Source organism: Puma concolor, chromosome D4, assembly GCF_028749965.1.
Source record: "Puma concolor isolate L17-30 chromosome D4, mPumCon1.1.hap2, whole genome shotgun sequence".
Lineage (NCBI taxonomy): Eukaryota > Metazoa > Chordata > Mammalia > Carnivora > Felidae > Puma > Puma concolor.
Genome location: NC_141679.1, coordinates 60,376,475 through 60,395,433, shown reverse-complemented (window position 1 = coordinate 60,395,433; position 18,959 = coordinate 60,376,475). Strand labels below are relative to the sequence as shown.

Here is an 18,959-nt window from a genome sequence, read left to right as displayed (position 1 = left end):
AATTTAGTTACTTAATTATCTGTTTATTTATTTAGTTATATCGCCCAGGATGTGCTCAACGCTCTTCTGAGACATTTCTATGTATTTCTCCCACTCACACTATCTTCCAAATGCCCCATATTCTTTGTGCTCAAGAGAGTTGAAGGGACTTCCCGAGGCCAGATGAGCAATAAAGGGCAGCTTTCAGAGTTCAGTCTATTGGTTTTAAGGCCTGTCTGTTCTGTGTCTGGGATGGACCTCAAAAGATCTAGATATTTGGGGGGGGGGTGGCAAGAGAGAGAAGTTTCCACTTGAAGAAACAGCAGGAAGTGCCTGAAGCTGCTTGTCTTTGTGACAGAAGGGAGAGGGATTCTCCCCACAGACGAGCCTGGGGATTTCTTTCCCTCACTTTGTCCTCAGTCCCTCTTGTTGGCAGCCTCTGGTCTGTCAGTTTGTGGGGGATACACCAGCCAGCAATCCAGAGTTCTGCTCCCAGACCAAGAAAAACTGAACTAGAACCTTCCTCCCAAACAGTGTGCAGGACACATAGCCCAGACTTCATGGGAATCTGCTTATGCGCAGCCCCTCATCAGCTGGGAAAGACTGCTCAGCGGCATGATTTAAGAGCAGGGCTCACATTTCTCACACAGTTGGAGGAGGTTATAACCCACAGAGGGCTCTGGCTTCGATCTGGCCAAGACTACAGAGAACATCTCTTTCCCAGCTAACGTGGACGTTTCTTGCTTTAATTCTTGTCCTGTCATTGGTCTGTGTGCTGAAAGCAGGTCTGAACTTGTGGGAGCATCCAACAGGCAGACAAAGGAAATGAATTATTTCTGTAGACACCAGAACATTGGGTCTAGAAGGAGGGAGGTCACAGTCCCACCTTGGCCGCAGCTAGAACATCAGGATCCAAGTACAAACAGCACCAAGCAAGTCCTCATGGCTGGTGGGTGACTGTTTGTATAAATAGGAGTGATGCTGCCAAAATACCTATCCACCTGAGCAGTTTCCAAGGTCACAGCTTCTATTTTTGCCATTGTGAAGCTAATCAAACACTTCCCAAAGCATCTTTCCTTATGGCATGTTAACAGGTGCTATATGGGGGTGGTCAAATAAGTTTGGAGGGAAAGCCGAAGTCAAGAAGATTAATTCAATTTATTTAACTGAAAGACTTCTCAGAGGCGTTAGCATGCTAACGTGCTTTATGAATCTCTGAGAGGGAAGTAGTTGGTAGCATTCCCCAAATTTATTGATCATAGATTCATTTTTCCCTCCAGAGCACCTCAGGGGATGAATGTTCCATGGAGCACATTGTTGGAAAGGTGGGTTTCATGTTACACTTTTCTTACTTTTGTAAGGATTGACATTAACCAAGGCATGGAAAAGGAGGATGTCACAGAAGGAGATGAAAGGGAGCATGGAGTGTGGCTACCCCCAGCTGTTGAGAGATTCCTAATGGACAAGGCAAAAAGAGAGACACTCGGCTACTCTAACAACTATTGTTTCATGTTCCCTGGGATGTTTTCTTTCCAGCCCCTTCTGTCCATTAATGTTTTCCCTCCAACCTGAGTTATGCGTCATTTAGGATTAGATTTGGTTACAAATAATAAAGACTCCACAATAGTGGCTTATGCAAGACAGAAGTACACCTTTCTCTCACATTAAAAACAAAGAGAGGAGGCAATTCAAGGCTGGTAGGGCAGAGACATGGCATCAGGGATCCAAGCTCCCTTCTGTCTTGCTCCTCTGCCGCATGTAGCTTCCATTCCATTCCTCATGATGCAGAATGGCTGCTGGAGCTCTAGCCATTGCACCCACATTCCAGGCAATAGAAAGGAGAAAAGGGAGGAGAAAAGGACAGCCTTTCCCTTTTAAGAACTTCCAGAAATACCTCAGAGCACTTCTGCTTATATCTCACTGATCAGAAATTGGACACATGGCCATACCTAATAGCAAGGGAGACTGGGAAATGTCTTAACTGGACAGCAATATGCCCAGCTCAGAAATGGAGGTTCCAGCACAAGGGGAGAATGGATATTGGGAGAAAGCACTCTACCACACATCAAATATCATTCTTCTGACTAGAAAATTTTGGTCAAGCTGACCACTCTGAGTTTTGCCCCTTTAGTTTGAAGCTAAAGGGGAAGAGTCTTTTTCTTCTATGGCTACTGAGCTGAAGAGAGTCTGAAGGTTTGAAGCGCTTCTCCCCAGTGGAGAAAGCAGGTTTAGGTGGAGAGGACAAAGCCAACATGCAGAGAGACTGGGGAGGAGACTGGAAGAGGTGTGAGCTGACTGATGGATCCCCAGGTCCAGCCATCCTAGAGGCCAGCCGCTCCCCCAGCCCCCTCCTAGTTACATGATCCAATAAATCCCCCTTTTGACTTAAAGTGTTTCAATTTGGGTTTCCATCATTTGCAATAAAAGAGCGCTGGCTGCTCCTTTCATTGCTGAGAGCGGGTACCACATGGATCACTCTTTTGACAGGGAAAGCTTTTTCCTGGAACTAAATCATAGAAGGACTTTATTGCCTGATTTCGTATTGAAGGACACTGGGTAATATAATTACACTCTCACACATCTGTGCAGCTCTTCACAGTTTACAAATTTCTTTTACATCCATTGGCTCACCCGGGTTTCACAGTCTCTCTGAGATGCAGGTTTTATTTCCCCCTACACGCAAGATGAGGACCCTGAAGCTCAGTGAGATAACCTAGTTCATCTACACGGCTGGTCAGCAGTGGCACCACTTGCCGTTCAAGTAGTGCTTTGTGGGCAGCCTCTGTAAAGATGAGGATGCTATGACTCTGTCACAACATGGAGAGGAACACAGTATGTAGGGTGGACGAGCTGAGAAACCTGGCCCATATATCTTAGTTCAGGGCCAGACCTCAGAGCGAACGATTGGAGAGAGGGTATGACCACGGGACTGTCTCAAGTACTGGTTGAGATAAAATCGTTTTCAGATAAATACTGAGGTTTGCCACCAACAGACCCTTTCTGAGAGAATTATGCTAGGATATATACTTTAGGAAGAAGAAATTCAAACTCAGACAGGAGAAGTAGAATGTAAGAAGGTATGTGGAGGAAAGACATAGTTAACATGGGGTTAAATCTAAATGTGCATTGAATGTATAAAATACTAACAATCTGGAAGATATGAAAATAAAGTGCAAGTAAAATACTGTACAACAATAAGACATAAGGGGTATGGTGAAATTCAGGGTGTGCTAAGGTCCTTGTATTGTCTGGGAAGAAGGTATAGACAGTGATTAACATGCAGGTACTATGCATATTAAAAAATCAAGGGCAACCAATAAAAGAAGAAATCATATATATCGTCTCTTAAAGATTGAAGGGGAAGCATGTGATAAAAGAAGATTCAATCATACTGACAGAAGGCAAATAAAAAAGCACGGTAAATCTAAAACATTAAATAAGATGGTAGAAATAAATTTAAGAAAATTGATAGTAACCACATATGTAAATAGACCGAAGTCTCTGATGAAAGAATAGAAATTCTCAGATCAAAATTCTTTTAAAAAAATTTGTTAATGTTTATTTATTTTTGAGAGAGAGAGAGAAAGAGAGGCAGAGTGCGAGTGGGGAAGGGGCAGAGAGAGAGGGAGACACAGAATCGGAAGCAGGCTCCAGGCTCTGAGCTGTCAGCACAGAGCCCGACGTGGGGCTCTAACTCGCGAACCGTGAGATCATGACCTGAGCCAAAGTCGGTTGCTTAACCGACTGAGCTACCCAGGTGCCCCCCAATCAAAATTCTTATAAAAAGCCATATGCTATGTATTCTGGGCAAATATTGACCAAAGTAAAGGTGGCATAGATATTTGGATAAAATAGACATTAGCGTCAAGAGTATTATTAGGGATAAAGATGGTTATTACCAAATAATAAAAGGAACAATTGATAAGAAACATATAAATTTTCAAATCACATAAAAATTCTAAGGCAGGGACAAATATGGTGAATTGAAGGGACAGAAAGATGACCAAGGTGGCTCTAAACTGTCCCCATCTTCTCTCACTCTATATCCTTTCTCAGTGTCATCTATCCAGTTTGACCTCTGTAATCACCTATAAAGCAGTAGTTCCCAGAGCTCTTCCTCAGAATTTCTGACTGTCTTCTGGCCATTTCCATCAGTGTCCCCAGGCAGCTCACACCCAACATGCCCAAAGCCACACTCCTCACCCACACGTCTTCCACAAATATACTTTTCTTCCCCTAGTCCCCCATCTTTGTGAGGCCTTCATAACCAACTCATCACCCAAGCTAGAAAACCAGGAGTCTTCAAATGGCCCATAGTCCAATGTCCACAGGCCTTTGCGTGGTAAATCAACATGGCAAGACAAGTGGAATTTGGGAAAAGGTTTGGAGGACAGGAACCAGCAGAAGAGTTAGATCATATTCCTTTCCATTTTTGTTAACTGTTTCTAGTAACAAGTAATCCAAACAAAAAGAAGTAGATATTAAACGTCATTCAACATTCCAGTTCCTCAGTCATTCTAATAGCGTACATCCTGTCAGATCTTTTAAATCCATATATATTTATAGGTGTATGTATATTTTAGATTGTTGCACAATTGTGAATATATTAACAGTCCAGTTTCTTGCTTCTTTCATTTAATATTACTTCGATGTCTTTTTATATCAATTCTTTTAATTTATTATTTATTATTTATTTATTTATTTATATATTTATTTATTTATTTAGAGAGACAGAGAGAGAGAGCACGAGCAGGGGAGGAGGAGCAGAGAGACAGGGGGAGAGGGGATCCCAAGTAGGCTTCCTGCTGTCAGTGCAGAGCCAGGTGCCCCTCAAATCTTTAAAAAAATTTTTAATGTTTATTTTATTTATTTTGAGAGAAAGAGAGGTGGGGGAGGGGCAGAGAGAGAATCCCAAGCAGGTTCTGGGCTGTCAGCACGGAGCCTGACACGGGCGATCTCATGAACCATGAGGTCATGACCTGAGCCAAAATCAAGAGTTGGATACTTAACGGACTGAGCCCCCCAGGCACCTCTCATATCACTTCTTTTTTTTAACATGTGCATAATAATGCATTATATGACTATGTCCTAGTTCACTTAACAAATCTCCTAATGGACATAAAAATGTTTCAAACTTGCCACTTGTACAAGCAGATGCAGCGAACCACCTTGGGTGTGTATATGTGCATTTGAGTGAGGAAATGTGCAGAATAAATTTGTAGAAATGGAATGTCTGGGTCAATAGATATCCACATTTTAATCTTTGATGGATTCTGCCAAATTGCCTTTAAGACGTTCTTTCAATTTACCCCCTTCCCAACTGGGAACATATTTCCCTACCATCTCACTAATGTCAAGCATTATCCATCTTTAAAAGTGTTTTGCCAATCTGATAGGTGAAAATATATTTTTGTTGTTTTAGTCCATATTTCTTTGTTAGTTTAAGCATTGTGTATTTCTATTTCTTTTCAAGAGACTTTCTAATTCAAATCTTCTGCATATTTATTACTCAGTTGTTTTCCTTTTCTTTTTTACTGAGTTGTAGAAAGTTCTTTATATATTAACACTATTAACCTTTAGTGTGTAATAAATGTTGAACATGTTTTTCCTCAACTTGCCATCTGTACTTTTGTTTCCTTTATGGTATCAGTTGCCTTACAGAAATTTTAAATATTTATGTAGTTAAATGTTTTCTGTCACGATTTCTGGCCTTATTTTCATTTTACCTCCTTGTTTTCAATGATCTGTTAATGATTTTACTCTCTAGTTAATCATGAGTTCTTTGAAGGCAGAGGCTACCTCTTACTCATGTTGGTAGATCCTACTATAGAAATCACTCACCCCTCAGCCTTGGCTCTGATATATGCTCAATAAATAAACACATTTTAAATTTTTATTGAATTGACAGAGTTCTGTGTGCTATAAAATAAGCAAGCATGGAAAATTTAATTCCGAGATTGAAGTTGAGGGAAAAGCCAAAATGCACGGTGAGGTAGAAAGTGTAATTTCTATCAATACGTGGAATAAGATAGGGGTTAAATTCAGCTGGTAACAGAAAATTATTAAAAGGATCACAAGAAGTGTGTTCTATGTTTCATTTTAAAAGCTTGTTTTTGTCACTGAATTATCTGCTTTTAGAATCAGAATTTAATAGGAGTCGTAGTTTAATATAAAAATAGTCACAGCTTAATACAAAAAGCCAAAATTTAACATAAAAATCATAAAGCGGGGAGTTCAAATGCTAATCTGGATCTCAAGCAAATCTTGTGCTTGATGCACCACTTTAACCATGCAAACGACCCTGTGTCTACCCCCAGCTGGTGGCAGCGTGCACTAACCCCAGGGTATGTAGGGAAGAGAGCAAAAGGCAGAGTTTTAAGTGCAAGGACTGCAAATCTCAAGCTATAAAATGCTGTGACTTACATTCTTAATGCTGCTTCATCAAAACTTGGGAAAGCCATACAACTTTGGGGAAATCCCTTGGCCTCAGTTTGGCTATTTTAAAAACAAAGAGGTCACTGGGTGATCTTGGCAGCTCTTTCCAAAGCTGAGGTCCCAGGAGCCTATGAACATCTTTCTGTAAAATGGTTTCCAGGGCCCTGCCTTCGTGGGGATTCCCTTGCGATTTAATCAGAGGTGTGAAGGCAAACCCATCGCAGCTGTTACCAGCTGTTCTGTGAGGCTGCTCCGGGAGCCCCCGAGAGTGTCAACACTGATGTCTGTACGAGTTAAATTAAATTCCAGGGTCTGGTGTGAAGCTGGAACAGGCCTTGATGTTTTTATCTATCTGCTGCTGGGTCCCTGCAGGGCCTATTGCTTCAGCTGAGATAGCATGAGGGAAGGGGAATGGAGTGGAATGGGCAGTCTTCTCTCTTTTTCATTTATGCATGGTTCATAAGCATTTTATTGTATAAATTATACCCCGGTCACTTCCTAAAAAGACTCAAGATGATTCATTAATTCACTTGAATAGCAGGTAGTCTATGCCTGCTCTATGCCAGGTGCAGTGCTAGGGGCTGGAGGAGACAGAAACATATGAAAAAAACTAATACTGTCTCCTCCATGGTATTACAGAGGCACTGGATATACAAAGGCTGTGAGGACACAGGAAGTAGTAAACAATTTTGATAGTCTAGGCGTGAACATGGTGAGGAACAGAGAGGGGAAAGGGGATGACAATTTCTTGAGTACCTTCTAGGAGGCAATATGGCATAATAATCAAGAGCCTGAGCTCTGGAGTCAGGGTTCAACCTCTCTAACCTCAGTTTCCTTATCTGCAAAAGAAAATAGTAGAACTTCCTTTACTGAGTTGTTAGGAGATTAAATGAAAAATGCACGTAAAGCACTTAGCGCTGCATCCCGCACATGGCAAGCATGAGATACATAATCGCTATTCTATTATTATTCTGTGATTAGTCACCAAGATAGGCTTTATCATTAAATATTGCATCGTAGGGGCGCCTGGGTGGCTCAGTCGGTTAAGTGGCCGACTTCGGCTCAGGTCATGATCTCGCGGTCCGTGAGTTCGAGCCCCGCGCCGGGCTCTGTGCTGACAGCTCAGAGCCTGGAGCCTGTTTTGGATTCTGTGTCTCCCTCTCTCTGACCCTCCCCTGTTCATGCTCTATCTCTCCCTGCCTCAAAAATAAATAAAACGTTAAAAAAAAAAAAAAACATTGCATTATACTCATTTTACAGGTGAGACAGGGGTTCAGAGAGGTTATGTAATTTTCCCAAGCCCACGCAGCTTGGAAGCAAAATTCTAACTAATTTCCAGGCCCATTTTCTTTGCACTGCTGTGATGCCTCAAGGTTTCCCAGAAGACTTGATATTTGAGTTGAATGTTAAAGAACAAAAAGAAGTCCTTTTGTGGAGGTTAGGAAGGAGGAAGCACAGGCAAAGTGTGTGCCACTAGAGCCCAGAGGCAAAGATGGAATGGGCTTTCTGGGAGTGGGGTGGCGGGGAGGAGGTGGTGGAGCTCTGGGTTTCTGAAGTTTCCTCCAGTAGAGGAGGATGGGGTGCAGGACACGGAGACAGACCAGATGGAACACTCAGTGATTCTGTCTCATTCTCTGCCTGCCTTGAAGTTGAACCTTCCCAGCAAGTGGGAATCAGAACCACTCCTGTCCCATCTTCTGACCCTCAGGGTACATGTCTGATGGCCCTTGTGAGTCCTTGGTTCCCATTTAACCAACACTGGAGTCTCTAGGCATCCCTTTCTCCACTGTACTCTACCCCAGGCCCAAGAAGTGTTTGTGTGTTGGTGGGTATTCTGTTTTTAAACCAGCAAACAGGAGAATCAAGATAGGGAGGAAAACCTCTTATACTCTGACACCAAATCACTCACTAGGACTTACTTTATGGGCAGCAGATTAGGTAAGACCTGAGTAGGACTAGGTTCTGGTTTTGGAGGAGTTCCTGGTCTGGTTGGGGAGACAGATAGCCAAACTCAACATTACTGACGCGCTGGCCTCAAAGTGGGTCAGGGCTTAGGTCAGTGGCAATACCAAACAATGGTCTGTAGAGGAGAGTTTTGGCATCCTCATAATCTCTACCAGCCCCTTCCCATTCTTTGATGGTCTCTCAGTTTTTGTAAGTTATGTTAAAGCATTTTTTTGTTAGGTAAAATCATCTGTGACAGCCAGAATTCCAAGATGACCCTCAGTCACCCTCACTCTTGTATAATCCCCCCCCCTTTGAGTGTGGGTGGAAACTTTACATATGATACCACTCCTGTGATCACGTAATGTTATGCGGCAAAAGGGAGCTCATTCTGGGTGGTCCTGACTTCCATCAGGAGATCTCTTTAAAAGCAGAGCATTTTCTCTGGGTGGTCGTAGAGAAACAACCCAGAGAGACACGCTCCTGCCGGCCTGGAAGAAAGCACACTGCTATGTTGTAAATTGCCAGTAAGAGACGTGGTCTCCAGTTGCTGACAGCAGTCCCCAGGTGATAGCTAGAGAGAAAACAGGGGTCTCAGTCTTACCACCTCAAAGAGCTGAAGTTGGCCAACAACCTGAATGAGCTCGGAAGTGATTCGTTTCCCAGAGCCTCCAGAAAGGAATGCAGCCTGTCTGATACCTTGATTCCACGAGACCCAGAGCAGCGAGTCTAGCCTTTCTCTGTACAGAAGTCCAACCTACAGAACTGTGAGCCCAATAGCTGTGGGAATTTGTTACACAGCAACAGGAAACTAATACAATGATTCTCATACAGATATAAAAGGAACATGTGTCAAATACTGTATTTCACTCACTAGTTCATGAGGTACTCTGTACACTGTTACAACCTGTTCAAAGGAGGAGTCACGGAATTGCATGTGTGGAATGTTAAAATAGCTACAAAAGTAGTCAATATCCACAGAACAATAATCATTGTAACTCCAATGGACAAAATTCATTTACATTTCTATGGGCAGGAATCACCACATTGCTATCCATTTTCTACAATTTATAAAGTTGCAAAACAGCTTGAAAACAATGACAGGAGCAGATTAACCGAAAGAAAAGGTCATCTAGAAGGACTAGATAAGAATTATCTAGAAGTTTCTACAAGGACATCCAGTATTCTTTATTGCCCAGTTTAAAAGACTTTCACGATGCTTCCTTATAAGTGGTATGCAAATGTAGCTTCGAGATAGGCTACCACTGCCACACACACCCCTCCCCAAGTATTGCTACCATGAAATCCTGTCACAGAGATTGTGGCCTGGCCTTGGACTGGATTCAGTGAGGCCAAGGGCTGGATGAGTCTTTTCATATCCATTATCTGGCTCATGATTCTGTCTTCTCATAAGACTTCAGTGGGTAAGGTAGAACTGGTAACAGTTACCCCATCACATTTCTTTGGAGAGTGGGGCCCAGAGAGGAGGGGTCACTCAGGGAGTCAGTGGCAGGTGTGACCCTTGATCCTCTCCCTTCCCATTCAGGGCTTGTCTTCTCCATGCACCACCCTCCTTGTCCTCAGGTGGGTGAGCTTTCCGTCTCCCATCCCCTCCCCTCCTTTGTGCTGGGCCAGCCTCCCCTCCACACTACAGGGCTTGGCACCTGACTTGAGGATTGGCTAAGGCCTCGGACGCTCCGTGTCCAGTCTGCAGGCAGCAATCCCAGGCCTCTGCAGAGCCTGTCTGATCCAACACCCCCAGACCCCCAACTACCCTTTGTGCACTGAGCACATCAATGCCTGTGTTCCCCTCTTTTGCTCTAGCAGCCTGACAGTCCCCAGGCAGGCATGACTTGCCCAAACCTGCTGTGCCAGGGCCACCTGCTCTGCCTTTTGGGCTGCCCACCCCAGCCACCCGCCTCTGTTGGCTTCCCACTGGGACTCGGGCTGGGAAGTCATCTGGGAGGCCAGGCATGCCAGTCTGCCGGAGCCTCTTCCCAAACCCTCCTGACCGGTGCCAAGCACTAGTGCGGGACAAGCCACTCACTGATGCCAGGTCGGGCAGCTGGCTGGCAAACCGGCCACCTGCTCAGCCCACAGAGCATAAAGTTTTTGTTTTGCTTGCCTTTTGAATCCTGGAGCCGAGACTCAGAGCTGAGAGGGTTTGGAGAGAGGCTAGTCCAGCCCTACACCATTCAGACATGATCACTGCAGCCCAGAGAGGAGATGGGCTCTGTGAAGGCTGTTCTCACCAGCTGGGAGCTGGCGGGGGGTGGGGGTGGGGGGTTAGTACTGCATGCCCTAACTTTCTGCTCCTTGGGGACCCCTGTGGGTGCAGATCACAGGGGAGTGGGGTGTAGCTTGATCAGGACTTTTGGATTTTTAAAGAGGCAGAAAAGCTGGAGAGTCTGAGTTCTGGACTCCAGTATCGGCTCAGTTGTGCAACAATAGTGTCTCAGTTTCCTTGCTCCTCATTCCTCATCCCCTTCCCTGCCTCTCTCTCTCTCTGCCTCATGCTCCAGTCCCGTGAAGGAACCACATGCTGTTTCCCAGACATACGGCATTCTTCAACACCACTAGGCCTTCCATCGTGCTCCTGCTGCCCAAGCTGCCCTTTCCTGACTCCTGTCTGTTTCAAGATTCAGGCCAAGCTCCATGTGGATCTCTGCCCCTTTCTTCCTGCTGCACTCCTGCTCCCTGCCAGAGGAATTCACCTGCCTCTGTTTGCTCCCCTGTGCCCTCTTTGCAGCACCTGCCATACCTGGTTCCTCCTTTTTTTTTTCACCTGTCTGTACCCCCTTTAGCTAGTGAGCCTCTCAGAGGTGTCATCCAAGCTTTATTTGCCTCCATAAATGTACACACAGTCTTTGCCAGATGTTTGCTGGATATACGCTACACTTAGAAAACAAAAAGGGGCAAGTATCTTCAGAGATATTTACTAAGGCTTTCGAAAGCATCAAGTGTATTTAATTATGGAGAATCATATGGAAATGATTACAACTAAACTTAGAAATTTACCTTGGCTAAAAATATCATAATATAGAAATGATCTTAAAGACGACTTAATGAATTACTGATCTTAAAATGGAATCTCATTTTAAATATTTTAAATACATCCCATTTATTGAAATGGTAATAACTTTTTAAAAGGTCCAGATGTCTTGGGCAATTCTTGAGAATGAATATTTTTGAAATGTGTTTTTAAACTTTTTTTTTTTTTAATGAGAGAGAAAGAAGGAAAGAAACAGAACAAAGAAGGAGGGGAAGAAGAAAGAAAAAGTTGTCAGAAAGAGCCCTTTGGTTTCCTTTACGAGGCTCATCATATTCATGACATCGTCGGGACAAATGATGCTACCTTCCTGGGTTTTACCTCCTTTATCAAAAGCCAGAGCTGGGTGCTGTAATGAGAGAGGTGCTGACTGTTGGCAGAGGGTCACTGCATTGTCTTTCAATGACCCTGGACCTGGCAGTGTGAGAGAGAGTTTTCTCTTTTAGGGAGGAGCACAAAATTACTACCAAGGAGAGAAATGTAGGACAAGGAGCATGTTCTAGGAGGGCTTTGGTGTCAAGCTGGTCTGAAGTTGGGAAGCCTTTGGATACTGACACTCGAAGCCAAGTTTCTCTCTTTTCTGCACCTCAGTTTCTAAAATGAGTAAATTGGACCCAATGACTCTAAGCTCATTTCCCATTCCCACAGTCTCTGAACCCGCCTCTGGCGGGCTGATTATGAAAAAGCAAAATGATCCTGTCAGGGCTGGAGAAAGTTCCAATGCCCAGGCTTTATAGGAGACACCTCCCTTTGTCTTACAATGTCCCCCAAACTACAGAGCCATATGATATGGCCAGCTTCTGGGGACCTCTGATCACCCCCTCCACATTTTGCATCCTTTTTGTCCTCTGTGCCTGAAAACCATTCAGCTTAGCTTTGACCTGCCGGAAAGTTCCTCATACGTCAAAGCAGCTGTTGGAAAGTAAAATGGTTGCATCAAAGCAACGGGGAAAGAGTTGTTTGTTTTAAGGCTGGAGACCCACGAAATGCACATGGCTCCTTTTGTGGGTTACATTACAGTGCCTCTATAGGTCTTTGTTATTTCTAATTATAAAGTCATTTCATAGCTTAATAGTGTCTCTTGAGCTAATAAGGTAGGTAGAGACGGCCGGAAGTCCTGAATTCACATTGTAGCATGGCTGGAAAAGGCAGGATGGTTCTGCACGAGCATGTAAATGTCCACACTGATGGCCAGGGGAGCCAGGATTTAGAGACCCGAGCTTTGAGGATGTCGTGAGTGGCACCACTCTCACTGAACCCACACCCATAGTCAAGTCACATACCTCAGTCTTTTCACATGGGTTTCTGCTCAACTACACCTCCTTGTCCTGGAAATTAGGTTTTCATGAGGCAGTTTGGACCAAGCATGCTAAGTGGGACTGTGACAAATGGAGGGACAGTGAAGCAAAGGCCATGCTAACAGGAGCTGTCACAAGACCGATATTTCGATAACTTTGGTGTGTAAATAGAAGCAGGACTCCTGAGGACCCAGGTGAGTTTTCTCTATTTGTGCCCAGGAGGCAAGGGGGCCAAATACCCCATAGGCTGGTATTTGAGACCTATAACCTTTCCAGTGGCAGACGGGAAACTGAGGCATGAGCTGTGACTTGCCTCAGGTCCCACATCTGGTCAGAGGCAAAGTGAGAGCAGCAGCTTTGGGTCTGGCCTGACCTGCTCCTCTCCTTGCCCCACCATGTGGCCTCTTGGGGCTTCCTCTTCAAGCCTCAAGGCAGAGCAGGACTGTCAGGAGCACAGAGCTCAGGAAGCACAGGGAATGCACTATTATCTGCAGAGGCCTCGAATCCAGGCCATTTAGGAGGAGCTAAGGAATAAGGAGACTCCGTGGGCCAAGAAACAGACCAAGAAGATGCTTGTCCATGGGTGGGTGGGGAATATCTTGGATCAGCACACATTTGATGTGATGTCTGCTGTCTACCATTTGGTAAATGATGCTGACATTGGCAAGGCACACAGGGCCAGGCAGAGGAATGAGCTCTGGCCTGGGCATGGGGGACCTGGGTGCCTGGTGTGGTTCTCTCTGCCTCACAGCCTTTTCCGACTTAGTGTTGAAATGCCTACTACATGCCAAGTGGTTGCTATATGCGTTGTCTCATTACATCTGGTGCTGTGTGCTTCTGTGGGTCCAGGGTGTGGACATGTACAATGGAGTCCTCCTTTTTTTTTTTTTTAAATGTTTATTTATTTTTGAGAGAGAGAAAGAGAGCATGAGCGGGGTAGGGACAGAGAGAGAGGGGAACAGAGGATCCGAAGCAGGCCCCATGCTGACAGCAGAGAGCCAGACGAGGGGCTCAATCTCACAAACTGAAATCATGACCTGAGCCGAAGTGGGACGCTTAACTGACCGAGCCACCTGGGTGCCCCACAATGGAGTCCTCCTTAAAGCCCCTCCCATTATATCTACAAAACTGCCCTGTCATGTGGGAGTTGGCTACCTACTTGAGATCAGGCAGCTGAGGCCCAGGCAGAAGAGTGTAACCACATGATTCCAAGTGCTGCAGCCAGGATTCAAACCCAGGTCTGCTGGACTCTCGACATGTGCCCTTTCACCCCAGCACTCTGCCTCTCAAGGAGAAAGTACCAGAAGGCCAGGCCTCTTCTTACCATCCATTCTGTCTCTGAGAGCATTCAACATTTATGGCTTTGATGGTCAGAGGCTGAGTGAAGTCAGACATCAGATAGGAGTTGGTCCCTGTGGACTATAAGACAGATGGTGGGGGTGGGGGGTGGTGTCAGTAGCAGGAGGACACCTAGAGAAACCCCCCGAGGTGCTGGGGGTAACAGTGGGGTCCTTCCTACTTTGAGGGTACCTGTGTCAAGGACACTGCATGAAGTGCAGCAGGGGTGGGCAAGGTCAGACTCCACTGCGCACATCCACCGGCAGTGTCGGCTACTGAACCCCAATTGTAAGTCAACATACTACCATGACAGCTGTCAGGACTGGCATGCTGAGATGCAAGAAGAGAGTGTGTACAGGATGTCAGAGAGTGGAGTGGAGTGCACAGAGCAGCGCTCTGCCTGCTCGCCACTCTGCTGGCACCACCTGCTGGCACTCTGGCCCTCCGCCCCGCAGGACCTCCCCTGGAGTTGCGTCCTACAGACAACTCGACTACCTGATTACTCCCTCGCTCCCAGCTGGGGCATGAGCCACCCACATTCCTGCCCAGCCCTGCAAAGGAGGAAGAAACTTGGGCAGATGGGAGCCGGAGGGGGCCTGCCAGGGAGCCGTCCTGAGGGTGGTGGAGCAGAGGCTGCTGGTCGGGCTGCCCAGAGTGGGGGCTGCTGGAGCCCCCCGAAAAGCTCAGGCTGTATGTAGGAGCAAGGGGCTCTCACAGGACACTGGCGGGGGGAGGGAGGCAGGGAGGTGTTAGAGGACTTTAGAGGACTCCAGAATGAGCAGTGGGAGCCCAGGTGGCACGTGTTGGAAGGCTTCAGGGGATAGGATTCCCCATCTTGAAGTCAGTCTCTGGCATTCAAGGTTCCGGAGCCTGGAGAGCAACAAGGTCCTGTGTCAGGTTCCCCTGAAAGGCCCCAAGGTCCACTGAATACACCCAGTATTCTGCTGCAGGAGCAGGGGTGGCAGAAGCACAGAGGACAGCTGTGACTCATTAGGAGCCCTCAGCTCAAAGAAACCCCATGCAACCAGGACCCGTGTCTCTGGACAGCATGAGCTATGGTGTGGATGCTGCCAGCCAGGGAAAGCAGGGCCCAAAGTGGGCAACAGTGCTCATGGGGAAGCTGGTGGAGTAGGAGGAGAGGGAAAGGAAAAGAAAGAGCGGGAAGGGAGGGTAGCAGACTCGAGGGTTTGTGGTTGTGGGTAGGAAGGTTCCTTGGCAGACCTTGGTGGTGGAGAAGCTGTGATAAGACGGGAGAGAGAGGTAGAAATGAGCAGTTCTGGGGCAGGAAAACTCAGCCAGCTCTGGCATTCCCTCCTCCCCAAGCTCAGAGACGTAGAGGGAGAGAGGAGAGAGGCCAGGAAGGCTCCAGAGGGCGGGTCAGTGCTGCCCATGCTTTGTACCCACCCAGTGTGCTCTGGACAGGCTTTAGGAGGACTTCTCTGTGCATATCCATGCCCTGGCCCCCAGACAGGACTGGGGGTGGGGCAGGCGGAAGGGTGGGCCAATAGCAGCAGCAGAGGTCACCCTCTTCACTGGGCTAGACCCAGGAAGGACTTAGATCACAGATGAACCAGAGGCAGCGAGGAGCACAGGCAAGGACCCCATTCTTCTTGTTGGGTCACAAAAGCCCCAGCACAGGGCTACTCTTCAGCCACAGAGGACCTGACGGAGATGCCCAGATTATCTGGGCTGAGCTCAGCCTGACACAGGATCCCTCTCCCGATGAGCCAGACAAGGTGGAGGGGACCCAAACATGTGCCCCCGTGTCGCTGATACCTTATAAGTCCCCTAGTGTGTCAGGGAGTCTGTGCTAGGTAGCTAGGTATCACTTGGTGTGTATATTTATAACCAGCTGGAGCAGGATCCAATATCAGAACTATATATTGTGCTTTTGCTTCCTCCTAACCACACTTTAAGAAAGAGATTGTGAACAAAAACTTTTCTAGAGATTTTGGAAAGAAAACAGAAAAAAAAAAAAGCACAAATATAAGAGAATAAATCCCAGTGTTGGCTTTGGCCAAAATGAGCAGAGACAGTCTAAAACATTGCTTTCTGCTTCTTGAGGCTGTAGGTAGTGGAGGGAAGCATAGGTTTTCTGAGCTTGGGCATGGCTGAGATGGTGGAATTATGAAGGAAACTGGTAATTACAGAGATTATGTCCATTTTTGTATTCTTAAATTGTTACTAGGTGTCCTACTAAGTAGATTCCTCTTGCCTAGGGGACATGGTACTAAGTTTTTGGCTTATGAAAAGTAAAGCCCAGAGCATTATCCAAAATGAAAAAGTTGAGACTAAGGGAACAAAATTTCTCTATATTAGAAAGCAATAGGAATTTCTAATTTATTGAGGGTGTGGAGAGGAGGGAAGGACTAAGTCGGGAGAAGTGGGTCTCATCAATAAGACAGTGGGTATAAGTCAAGGAGAGAGATGGCTTGAAAGGCCCTCTCTGTGGCAAGGATGGTCAATGAACTTGAGCATCAGTAACATCTGGCAGGTAATTTTAAGTTGTTTCTTGTTCTGTGATGGCATTTCAATTTTTATGTTAGTGGTACTTTGGGGAATGATAGAGATGGGGTATAGGAGACTGGAGTTGTCCAAAGAGTGCTGGAAAATTATGGAGACATGGTGTGATGGTTGACTTTATGTGTCAACTTGGGTGAGCCACAGTATTTAGATCAAACATGTTGCCGTGAAGTATTTTGTAGATGAGGCTAACATTTAAATCACTAGACTTTGAGTGGAACAGATTACCCTCCATAATATGGGTGGGCCTCATCCAATCAGTTGAAGACCTTAAGAAGAAAACTGACTTCCCCTGAGAGAAGAGGGAATTCTGCCAGCAGACTACCTCCAGATTCAAATCACAACTCATCCCTGGATCTTCAGCCTGCCAGTTTACGTTACAGATTTTGAAATCTCTCTCTCTCTCTCCCTCTCTCTCTCTCTCTCTCCACACACACACACACACACACACACACACACACACACACACACACCCCTCCTGATGGTTCTAACATAGTGAAGAAGTAACCAGAGGTGGGCAAGTGAAAGCTATTATCTAAGTTTGGAACCAGAGATGGCAGGCCAAAGCACAGACATGTGAATTCCCCATCCCTCACATAAAAATCTTGAGAAATATTCAGGAGGGGACCAAGTTTCCTATCAAAACCAGGCTAGAGGTATGTGAAGCAGGTTCAGTGCAGGAGACATGACCACTCCAGGCACTCCTGAAGGGAAGGGATTTGCCCCAAAGCACAGGGTGCTTACCGCGTCATTGGCATGACTGCAGGAGTAGGCTCCAAGCTGGTCTCCAGGAAGAACTCTCAGGACAACACAGAAGACAACACAGAACTGAATCCCAGGGGTTATAAATGCCTCTGAGAACACCAGTGGGGCTCTGCTTGCATAAAAAAGCTAAAACTACCACTGTTGCTGCAAAGGCTCTAGAGGCCAGACAACAGGAGAATAATAGACAGGGAACATGGCTGCAGGGAGACTGTGTGTTTCCAGCAAGCAGCAGGTAGCAAAATGGATCTTCCTCCCTCTGGCTTCCAAAACTCACATGAGTGCACCGAAAGGATGGCACCTACTTCACATCCACAAGTCTCACCATGACAGGTGTAGGAAATGCGGCCTTGAGCTGTCCAAGCTCTCCAGGTAGGAGGGTGGAATAGAGGTTGAGCGATCCCCTCCACAGAATGTTCCCGGGAAATGTTCTGGGGCAGGTGGGAGGCTCTGGAAGCACACGCATGGAGGAGTAAGGCCCACACTGACAAGTGTCTTATCGACGAGCACATGGCAATCAGAGACAGGGTGATAAGCCATGACTCAACTATGCCTGCCTTCCTAGGTGCAGGGCATGAAAAAGCACAGCTCCTGGCAGCTAGAAAATATTTTTTGCTCTCGTGCAGAAGATGGAGAGCATTAGTGGGAGATGGGGCATTGCACTCCAAATGCAGTTGAGATCATATCTTGGCTTTGTTCCCTGAATCCGCACAGTTATTTGTATTTCAGCATAAAATTCCAACTCCCAGGACCTGGTTAACAAAGGCAACGCGCGACGCATGCCCCCAGAGGCCAGCCAGATGGAAAGCCCAACGGAATTTCACTTTGAAGTGTTCTGTGTTATCGGACTCATTTGCAAAAGAAATGAGCTTTATGGGGTGTTCAAATGTTTCCAGACATAACCAGTTGCCCCCAAGCGAGAATAAAGTTATAATCTCTCCTTCACCTTGTGCACATGCAGGCGGACGTGGGCACGAATGTACACAGGCTGTTAGAATCGAATTTTGTCTCCTCCCCAGGCTCTGCAGGGGGTGAGTAGGAGGGGGAATCAAAATAAAAACACCTCACATCAAGAAATGATGGATTTGTTTTTCCCCCACTTTGACAATAGAATCAGAATGACTGTATGGCTGGTCTAATGAATTACATACTCATTTGTCATCAGGATAATGCAAAATAGGTGACTAAATATGCTCAGTCATACGGCCTCAAAGGCTCTGTGGTTTTGGGTTTAAATCTCAGCTCTGCTGATTTCCAGCTGTCTGACCCTAGAGAAGTAGCTTCTGCCCTTTCAGCCTCAGTTTCCTTTCCTGTAAAATAAGCATAAAATGTTGATCTCACAGTATGGTTAAGAGGAAGGTGTGAAAAGGCTTCAGAAACCTCAAAGTACTGCTCACACATTAAGATCTCTCCCTCTACATACCTAGTGATCCTATTACCCCAAACCATCTTGCCTTGCCTGAATATAAGGAGTCATTTCCCCCACTATGTCTTTGTTCCTGCTCTTCCCTCTGCTTAAAAAGCCTTCTCCTGCCTATTTCTCCACATCCTTGCCAACATCCACTGTTATCTGTTTTTTTTTGGGGGGGGGGTGCTGCCCATTGCTGATCTGGTAGGTGGGAAATGGTGTG

The 18,959-nt window shown here is 46.0% G+C and overlaps 1 protein-coding gene across 2 annotated transcripts in view; it reads right to left on the bottom strand.

Annotated features, from left to right (window-relative positions):
• ALDH1B1 (aldehyde dehydrogenase 1 family member B1) overlaps window positions 1–18,959 on the bottom strand; it is a 241,008-nt gene that overhangs the window by 47,891 nt on the left and 174,158 nt on the right. The gene's annotated exons all lie outside the window — the stretch shown is intronic.